Source organism: Sturnus vulgaris, chromosome 1 (assembly GCF_052056855.1).
Source record: "Sturnus vulgaris isolate bStuVul1 chromosome 1, bStuVul1.hap1, whole genome shotgun sequence".
NCBI classification, from domain to species: Eukaryota; Metazoa; Chordata; class Aves; order Passeriformes; family Sturnidae; genus Sturnus; species Sturnus vulgaris.
Genome location: NC_142243.1, coordinates 65,423,077 through 65,432,558, shown reverse-complemented (window position 1 = coordinate 65,432,558; position 9,482 = coordinate 65,423,077). Strand labels below are relative to the sequence as shown.

The 9,482-nt window shown below is 39.0% G+C and overlaps 1 long non-coding RNA gene across 1 annotated transcript in view; it reads right to left on the bottom strand.

Moving 5' to 3' along the window:
- Positions 1-225: 225 nt before the first annotated feature.
- Positions 226-9,482, bottom strand: part of LOC148225265 (uncharacterized) — a 192,845-nt gene continuing 183,588 nt past the window's right edge. Inside the window, exon 17 of the long non-coding RNA XR_015805046.1 lies at positions 226-8,226. This is a non-coding gene — a long non-coding RNA (uncharacterized LOC148225265). The remainder of the gene's footprint in view (positions 8,227-9,482) is intronic.

The following is a 9,482-nucleotide window of genomic DNA, read 5'->3' as shown; positions in this document are numbered from 1 at the left end:
CATCTAAATCCCTTCTGTTTTCACTGATCTCTTGCTGAGAGAGCAATTTAACTTTCTTTGGTTATCCTTCATATATCATATATAAAGGCTGTTGTACAAATATTTGTCTGTGCCTTCCACACTACCATCTTTCTGGTTATCAAGAGAGGACTGCTGTATTAAACAAAAGCCTTTTTATGCTTTTGGGGTTTTTTGGTTGGTTTTTGTTTGTTTTGTTTGTTTCAGGTGGTTTTTGTTGTTGTTGTAGTTGTTGTTGAGGTTTTTCAGCAGCATCTATGAACCTGTGCCATCCATGTTCATTTATCACAGGATAACTCAGTTGTAAGGAGGACACCCAGCCCCACACTCTGCTCCAAGACTGCACAACATCTCTGTGACCCTGCTTGGCCACCCTCATGGGGTGTCTGAGCCTCTCTCATTTCAGATTGTTCCCATTGTCCCTTGTGCTCCTGAGCTACCATTCATATTTGTGAATTTTAGGGAAGTTATCTTGTTCTCTTTTCTTTAACTTGTGTGCCAGGTTGGAGGTCACTCCAGATCTGTACTGCACAAGCTCTGTGCAAAGCTCAGGACACCTGTGTTAGTGTTAGCAAGGTGTTACCAAGGGCATCTCATTTTGGGTGCTGGAGGTGTATTTAGCCCAGAACTCTATCCCAGAAGGAAGTGACAAAGCCCGGATATGTTCCTCTGCAGGAACACCGAGGCCTGAAGCCTTGTGCTAATTTTGAAAATGTTGCTCTTTAGTTAAAGTTTATTGCTGTAATCCATGTAAAATACTAAATTTTAAGACAATAACCCACTGAAGTGAAAGCTCCACTGTTTCTGAAGAAACTGCAAGGAGTATCCATTATGAAAAATAGTAAAAATTTTTAGTAGTACAGAAGTGATATATGTAGTACCTTCGGATCATCCTGTATATTTATAGACCTGTCCTCCCACATCATTTCACATTCTTCTGTGAATCAGGCTGGCATAATTCCAGATGGTTCAATCATCCCAAAATCCTCTGCATGCCAGTGACACTGCTTCTTTTCAAACCACGGTGGAAGTACCTGCTCTTCTGCCTGTCAGGAATACTCCCACAAACACTGAAAGCACATCTAATAAACATTCAGAATAGTAAAGTACGAAATTATATGGCAATACCATTGTTTTCTTTTCATAGTAATTTTCATAATCTCTCACTGTCATCCTCCAAACACACTCTAAATCCAGTACAACCTTACATGCTTTTATCATACCCAGTAAAAGTACTGGCACTTGTTCTTTGTCTTGGCTGTAATTCAGGATTGAATACTCTGCGTACCTTCTCTCAACCAGTCCGTCCAAGAATCTATGATACATGTGGAAAAACATCCTATTGAAATATATATCTATTTACCAGTTAAAAGTTCAGAAGTAATCCTTAATTTTGTTTGAAGAGGAAATCTGCTGCAACTGAGCTTCCACAGCACAGTCCCCATGTTACTCCAAACTCCTCTTATGAATGACATGATCTGTGGTTACTTTGAAACCCATTTGTAACTTGGACAGATAAAAAAAATCAAATTCAAGGCATAATATGTCTTTATTTTGCATGCAAAATTTCTTTGACCTAATCACATGTTGCACTGCAATTAAACCAGACAGCCATACAGTTGTATGTCCCTTTGAGTTAAAACATATGAATGATTCTTAAATTCTCCTCATTAATCAGAAAAGCAGGTTAAGCACCTTGCACATCTCACAGTATTTAATACCAAGGCGTATACACCCATTCTCGAGCTGTCAGCATTAGGCACTTAAGTTTTGAAGTCAGAGGTGTTAAATATGCACTCAGGTCTCTGCTTTGCCTTTATCTTTCCTTGAGTCATGTGACCATTTATGTGCCCCCTCCCTTTCTGCTAGGAAGTAGATTTTCATTGTCTGAACTTGTTCCACATTTTCAAGCTGTTCAATGGAATAATCATTATTTTCTGCACCTGTTTCCTCAGCTCTGTTATCCCTTGTGTATCATTATTAAAGCTTTGTGCAAAGAGAATTTTCTGAATTTTTCCTAAATTTGTGCATAGCTTTGGTCATATCCAGTTTTACTCTTCAGACAATTGGGTTTTTTTTTATGTAGAATATTACCATTCCTCTAATTAAAACACCACCACCACCTCCCGTTTTATAAGACCTAACTTTTGTGACGTTTTGTGGCAAAATATTTCTAGAAGGTAAGTTTAAGGAGTAATTGCCCCAGATGTCAGCATGAAAGCATTCTTGAAGCTGTAAGAAGTGCTTTGACAATTCGAGATGAAAGATGTAGGTAAGACCTAAGGGAATTCTCTGTATTTCTGGCAATGTATTTAATTTGCTGGAGGATTTAACTTCTGCATCCTCTAAGTTTCTTCAGCAAGTGCAAGCATTTCCTTTTATTCTTCTCTGTAAACTCATAAGAATGAAAACTCTGGGCACTCCCTTTCTTATGGCTAATTATTATGCTCATTCTTCTGAATTTTTAAAGGATAACATTCATTGTTTTGCAGCTTCATCTCCTTTCTGATTTTTATTTTAAAAATATATTTGTGGCACATGCTATAGATAGGAGTAATTATGGTTGAAAATAGGGTACATTGGCTGGAGACTTTTTTAACGCATGTAGGCATATTTGGAAAAATTCCCATTAACATTATGTCTGTGAAGAAAAACAAAAGAGAAGAAGGACAGGGAATTTTAATCCATATATTTTAACACAGGAATATTTTACAGAATATTTTCCTTCCAACCAAACAGGAAAAGAAGACAAGAAAATGAAAAAATTTCTTTCAGGTACCCTCAGGGTTTCTCAGCCTGGTTAATTCCCCTACTGTGAGCTTTTTTAGTTTGCAAGACTGTGGTCCATCCAGAGAGACACAGCTTTATTAAAGACCCTGTCAAAGAGCAGGAGCATGAAGCATGGAAACAACTGTTCCTTGGCCCTTGGCCACATCTTGGAGTATGTTTATCATCTCAGCCCTGTATAACATCTCTGGGCACTGCTGAAGTCAAAACAGTTTTAAATGAAAATGAACACGTTCAGGTTGTAGCAGCCATATACTGTCCTGGACATTAGATGGAGTTGAAATGGTAAATTATTATTCCTTTGAGATGACTAACATGTTGGGAGGTAGAATTCCAATAGTACTGTGTACTTGCTGTGTAGAAAAAAAGTAATAATTATTCTGACATTACTGTGATCATAATCAGAAGGAAAGCTTGTATTTTTCTTGGCCAAGACAGTCAGAGGTGGCTTGATGACCTGTTTGATGTGTGCTGATAATTATTGATTTCACCAGAAATGAATCTGTGAAGGTGTTTCACGTAGGTGTCTAGCCATTAAATTTTTTAAAACAAAATGCTGCCTGGAATGTATTTTCATGTATTTCCCTCTGAGTCAGATCTACTGAAAAAAACTATCACAATTACAAGATCAGCACAATTTTAAGTACATCTCTATACATCCAAAGAAATAACAACCTCATTCTTGTCCCATCTTCTTTATTATGATCCAAAATTAGTCCATCTTTGAATGCACTGGCTATGAAGAGAGCATATCCTGATTGGTGTGCATTGACTAAAACACGGGCATGTCTTGAGTCAAGGGGTACATCTGTAAAATATTAAAAAGAAGTCTATTTACCAGCCATGCACATTGTTACAACCTGTTTTCTATGCTGGGTTTGCACAGTCTTCTGCCACAACTGAGGTTCTTTTCCATTCTAAAAATAAATAAACAAATCTCATCTCTTCCATGTAACACAGGTGGGAGCTGTTAGCCTTTTCAACATCTGCTGGGTATGGTTTGCAGTGAGCCTGACCAGAACACAGCTTCAACATGGCCAAGGCTGCACATAGAGATACAGTGCTACCCTTCACTGGAGAAATTACAACCCAGCTTGTGTTTTATTAGGGCAAAAGAAAAGCCCTATACTGCTCATCTGTCCTGCTTCACGTTTTCTAAAAAGTAGTGGGTGTTGCTCTGCCAACAATAGCTGCACTGCTGGGTCCCTGGAAGTCATTAAAGCAGAGGGGAGACAGGAGCACCATTCCTCAGCCCCAAGGAGAGAAGTTTAGAAAAGATGTTGCCCAAAACCTCCAGAACTGGGTTTCCTCTTTCCTGCTTCAGGAGATGCCACCCTTGATTATGCTTCTTTTTCCAAATCATTGGCGTTAGTAATGTCTTCTGATCAAACAAGCGTCCATAAATTCCTCTTTATTTAGCCTGAAAACAAAAAAAGACAACCTACTCTACTCCTATGAGAGAAACTGCTGAAGCGAAGGGCCTCTTACCCACCAGAAATAACTGTGTGAAACATCTTTCAGCACCTGACTGCAAAGCAGGTTCATATGGAAAGGTCAGGTGAGCATCAATAGACCTTTGTACCCTGACAGGCAAGGACTCCCAGGAGCCCAAAGCAGTTGCCTCTCCTCCTACACACATAGGAAGGCTAATGAGTCTCTGCTGCTTCCCAGAGCTGGCCATTAGCAGGGCTGATGGCTAACAAAGCCTTGCTGCAGCCTGGCTCCATTCTCCTGGGTTCTGCTCCAGCCTGGGGAGAGGGGTGGCCCACAGTGAGCCTTTCAGAGCATCATGAGATGCCCGTATGGGGCTGGAAGAGCAGTGTATTCAGGCAGTGTTTTCAGGCTCCATCATGCCTGGGCTGCTTCAAATCTCTTCTGAGGCCCCCCAAACACGCCTGCCTGAGGGTATCCTCTGCACAGAGTCTGAGTTAAACTCATGCCTGTGTGACTAGGATGGAGAAACTAGAGTTATGGAAGGAAATGCATTTAAACCTAGCAATAGATACCCCTTGTCTGAAACTTTCCACTGTCCTTGTCCCAGTCGTAGTAGCAATGAATCTGTTTCACTCACATACCTTAAACTGCTGTAGGATTTTGAAACACCTTACAAATATGTGGTCTCAAATCTCAGAGGGTTGCATAAAAAATTCTTGTCTCACACTTTATTTTCAGACATATATTTGATAAACTATTGATTAATTAGTTTCCTCATGACATCCAGAACTGTATTTGTTTATATCGCCACAGTTCATTATAACAAAAAATATTACTCTGATTCCTCAAATCTGTTGCAACCGAGTCACTTCTTCAGGTTTTGTTTGTTTTGTTTTATTTTTTTGTTGGTGTTTTTTGTTGTTTTGTTTGTTTGTTTTGTTTTGTTTGTTTGTTGGGTTTTCTTTTTCCCCTCAGCTTATTGTACTACCACAAACAAGAAGTAGCCAGAAGGATGAGAACTGCAGACAAAAGTCTGCAAGCCCTGGGTTCTCTAGGGGACTCTCCTGAGGATACTGGCCAGATGAATTACATCACCACAGGTTTTAGAAGGACCCCAAATTAGAGTTGTTTGCCATAGAAAGGTGAAAAAAGGTGAGCAGCCTTGAACTGAAAAACCCTCTCAATGATCATCCATTTCCTCAAGACATAAGCCAAGGACTGTCCAACCTTGTTCTTGGAGCATGAGCTGATGCTCTGGATCAGCAGCCAGCCTGGGAGAGCATTATTGAGTCCCGTCCACTCCCTCCAAATGCTCTTGATAGCAGACCTGGGGCAAGATGCCCTGTATTTTGTTTTTTCAGGGAAAGAAGAGACAGATGGCTCCTGCCTGGCTAAGAACCTCATAAATTCAGAGACCTCTTGGTCGAAAGAATTAAATGTGAATTTTCTTCCTGTGGGTGAACCCTGGAAACAATAACAATACCCAGGACAAACAAAACAGATTGTAGCACCTTTAATTACGTTTTTCTTGCCCTTCTTAATCACCAGGCAAGGCAGAGCTCTTCATATGCATGATTAATGTGATAATTTAACAAGTGATTTATAGCAAAGGCACAGCAAGTAAAGTGGAGGCTTAGTTTGTTGGTAAGCAAACATCCATCTGCCTACCAACAAACAGCACACCCTGATCTACAGGGAGATGGCCTGATACGGACACTTGCTCTGACCTGATCTTTTAAAATATTTATATATGTACTGTAGTCCCTTATGGACCTCGGCAATAGTCAGTTGGAGGCACTTAGTCCTTCTGCTGCTCTTTCACTGTGGTAAATATTTAATCACAGAAGGAAGTGTGCCTTTGCAAGAGAAAGCATCAGTCATGGACTCTTAAAAACAGCACAAAGGGCACTATTACCTAGAAGTATTTTATTCTGTAGTCTAGGAATCAAGAAAGGTCCATCTAATTATTTCTGCAGTGAAATAGCAGTCTTTCTCTGCTGTGAGATAGTGATATTTATCCCTTTTTCGCTGAAAAAAAAAATAAATTGAACACAGAATTATAGCCCTTTCTGGCTAGTTTATTACTAGATTTTGTAGCAAGATGCATGGTGTTTGATTAAGAGTCCAGCAGTATTTAATTTGGTTTCTAAAACTGAGGTTCATGGCAGCACAGGTCCTGGGACTACCAAAAAAATCTTCTGTCGGGTCATGCTTATACTGCCATCTAAAGTTGCCTCTGTCAGGACAGAGTATTTAGTAGTTCTTCAGAAAGTATGCCCATGTGTCTGACATAATTCAAAATCTGGTTTAACTGACTCAGCTGATAAAGAATTAATGGCAAAAAGACGTCTATTTTTATGAGTTTGACAAATTTGCAGTGATCCTTGAAAGATTGTTAGGATCCATGCAAAAATCAATTGTTATCAGAAAGGGTGATAGATAAATGCTACTTGGTATATGCAGCAAATAGAGTGATGATCTGAGAAGCTATAAGGAGTCATAACTCACAGAACAAATGAAAAGTAACAGAATAAGAAAAATGGAGCAGAATGCGATTATTTTAGACTCTGAAAAAGTTTAGTGGGTCATAATAAACTCTGCTTTGAGTCTCTTCTGCTAGATATCTGAATTGTTACACAAATTTAACTCCTAATGTTTGGCAGACAAATAGTAACTATAATGAAAAAAATAAAATTAAAAATGCTTTTGTTTGAGTCTTAGTACTTTGGTTTGGGTTTTTTTCTAACTGGGATGCATACCTGGAATACAAAATAAGGTAACAAAATGAAAGGGTACTAGTATTAAATCACTGTTTCTTTTGATACTGAATTACATCGCAATTCATTAGTCAGAAACTATCTCAAAGTATATTCTCTAGCTTAAATTTTCAGACTGTGGCTTCCGTTGGAGTTGATGACATAAGTTTTTCTTAATTATACTGGAATAAATCAAAAGTAATAATGCAGCAATCTGTGGAATTGCTCTGGGCATACAACAACTTAATTGGAAACAGAATCTGAATCACTAATTCAATGTTTTTGTTGGTTTTTTTACTGCTTTGTGTGTGTATGTGTTACACTACATTAATTTTATATGAGGAATATTCTAGAAATACAAACTCACCTATAACTATTATTTTTTATTTTGCCTGACAGACATCTGTATTTGTTGCAATTTAGATCGTTTAGGTAAAAATAATTTCTGGGAAAGTTACACTAGGGATAAAGTAATTTCAGGATGATATTACAATAAAAGTGATGTAAAGATTTCTGATCTACCTTAAGGCATCTTTTTTAAAAACCATTTTTCTCATGAAATAAATCTGGATCTTAAAGGCAAGACTGAGAAGTAGGTAGCACATAAGGATTCTAAAAAAGCATTGACAGGGAGAACAACAGACATAAAAATGTCAATATGGTAGGGGTTTTTCAGTAAAACAGGTCTTTAGAAAATGTCCAGGAGATGAAGTTCAGGCAAATCCATGCTCACAAGTTAATGTTCCTCAAGCAGTAAAACTGCCAATACCACACACAAGCTTTCCTTTTATTTAAATCAGTGTTTTGCAGTTCGTTTGTAATGAAAACCTAATCAAAAAAAGCAGCTCCATAGAGAGGAAATTGATGAATAAGGGATAGACCACACACAGGCACATACAATTTCCATTTTCTGGTAGTGGTGAGATGCAGTTTGTGGTCTTCACGGACAAAAGACTGGAGTTTCACTTAATTTGTTATATGCTTAAAGCATTGGACCAAATGAATTATGAAGATTGCTATCAGACATCTGGCAAGGAGTCTGCATTGTCATTTGGGCATGTATATTATTTTGATGTTTCAGATTTGTCACTTCCACTACTGGCTATCAAAGTGTATGAAATCTGACAGATGCAGGTCAACAGCTGGGTGTCCACATACACAGTTTTCTTCCTTAGTTTGAAGACGGAATTCCATTTCTGTTCTCTGTGGCTGTCATCCAGGAAATGAGAAACTGCAAACAAAAAATTTTGCCATGAGAATTTTTTTTTTTTGCAAAATTGTGTACTTTCCTGGAAAAAAATCATGTCAGTGGAAAATTTCCGACTGCAGATCCAGCTCAAGATATTCCTGTGAATGTATCTTTCATGACTGCCTGAGAAGCCTTCTTCACCAGTAATTTTCTATGGGTTGTCTCCAGCTGCCAATCCCGAGCTTGGTGAGATGAGACTCTTAGAATTTGTTGCAAGGCAGCCTCATTAGGCTGATAATAAGGTCTTGGGCCTGGGCCATATTATCAAAGTTTATTCTTATAATGTTCTCTATGCCAAGGCAGCACCCAAAAAGCAAGGCATTTGGGATGGTTTTTTACCAATGTAATAAACAAATACATATAAACCAAGGATTTTAATGTGATTCCAATGTCTGTAGGCAAAAATCTGCATTTGAACACCTGACAAAACTGTTTTCAATACACCAGAACAAGTCCCATGAACCATAAAGCCTACACCTTAGGTCTGAGATCTCATCAGAGTATGCAAGGAATGCTGTGAGTTCAGAGCCCACATGGGAGCATGGGACAGACACATAATCCTGACAAATCAGAAAGAATCTTAGGACACAATTAACATTCCCTTGCAAAAAAACTTGTATAGTTATGACAAGGGAAGAAAAGCCCCACTAGCTTAGACGTGGACATGAGGCACCTCACAGATTGTGTGCACTTCCAGATATCCCTCCAGCCTGCCAGGGTAAGGTTGGTTATCTTACACAGGCTCCCCTTTAGAAAACCTCTCCATGCACAGCACTAGATAGTTACTTGTAATCAAAAATGTCACCCTGATATGCCTAGGATTAAAAAGACAGCTACAGTAGAGTCACGTCTCTCAGATATGACCAGAGCAGAGGTTCCTGGGTGTGTGTCTTCACACACAGACGCCAAAGTGACTGGTTTTTGGAATAAGGATGTCACTTGGGAATTTTTCTCACAATGATCTTTCACTGATACGTGCACCTTGCCAAGGAAGCCGAACAGAAACACAGTGCCAGGGTAAGGTCAAGAGCATCAAGCAAACTCTGAGCTCACCCTAGGTGGTGGTTGGAGCCACTAAAGGCACATTCCATCAAAACTCACACACAGACTGCTTCCCAGTTGTGTCAAGCTTATCTCCAGCATCCAGCAGTTCTTATGCATATCACTCCCAAAGGAGTCATCTCATATCTGAAAATCCCTTTGGACCTATCATCCTTAACAATAAAAACCACATTAAA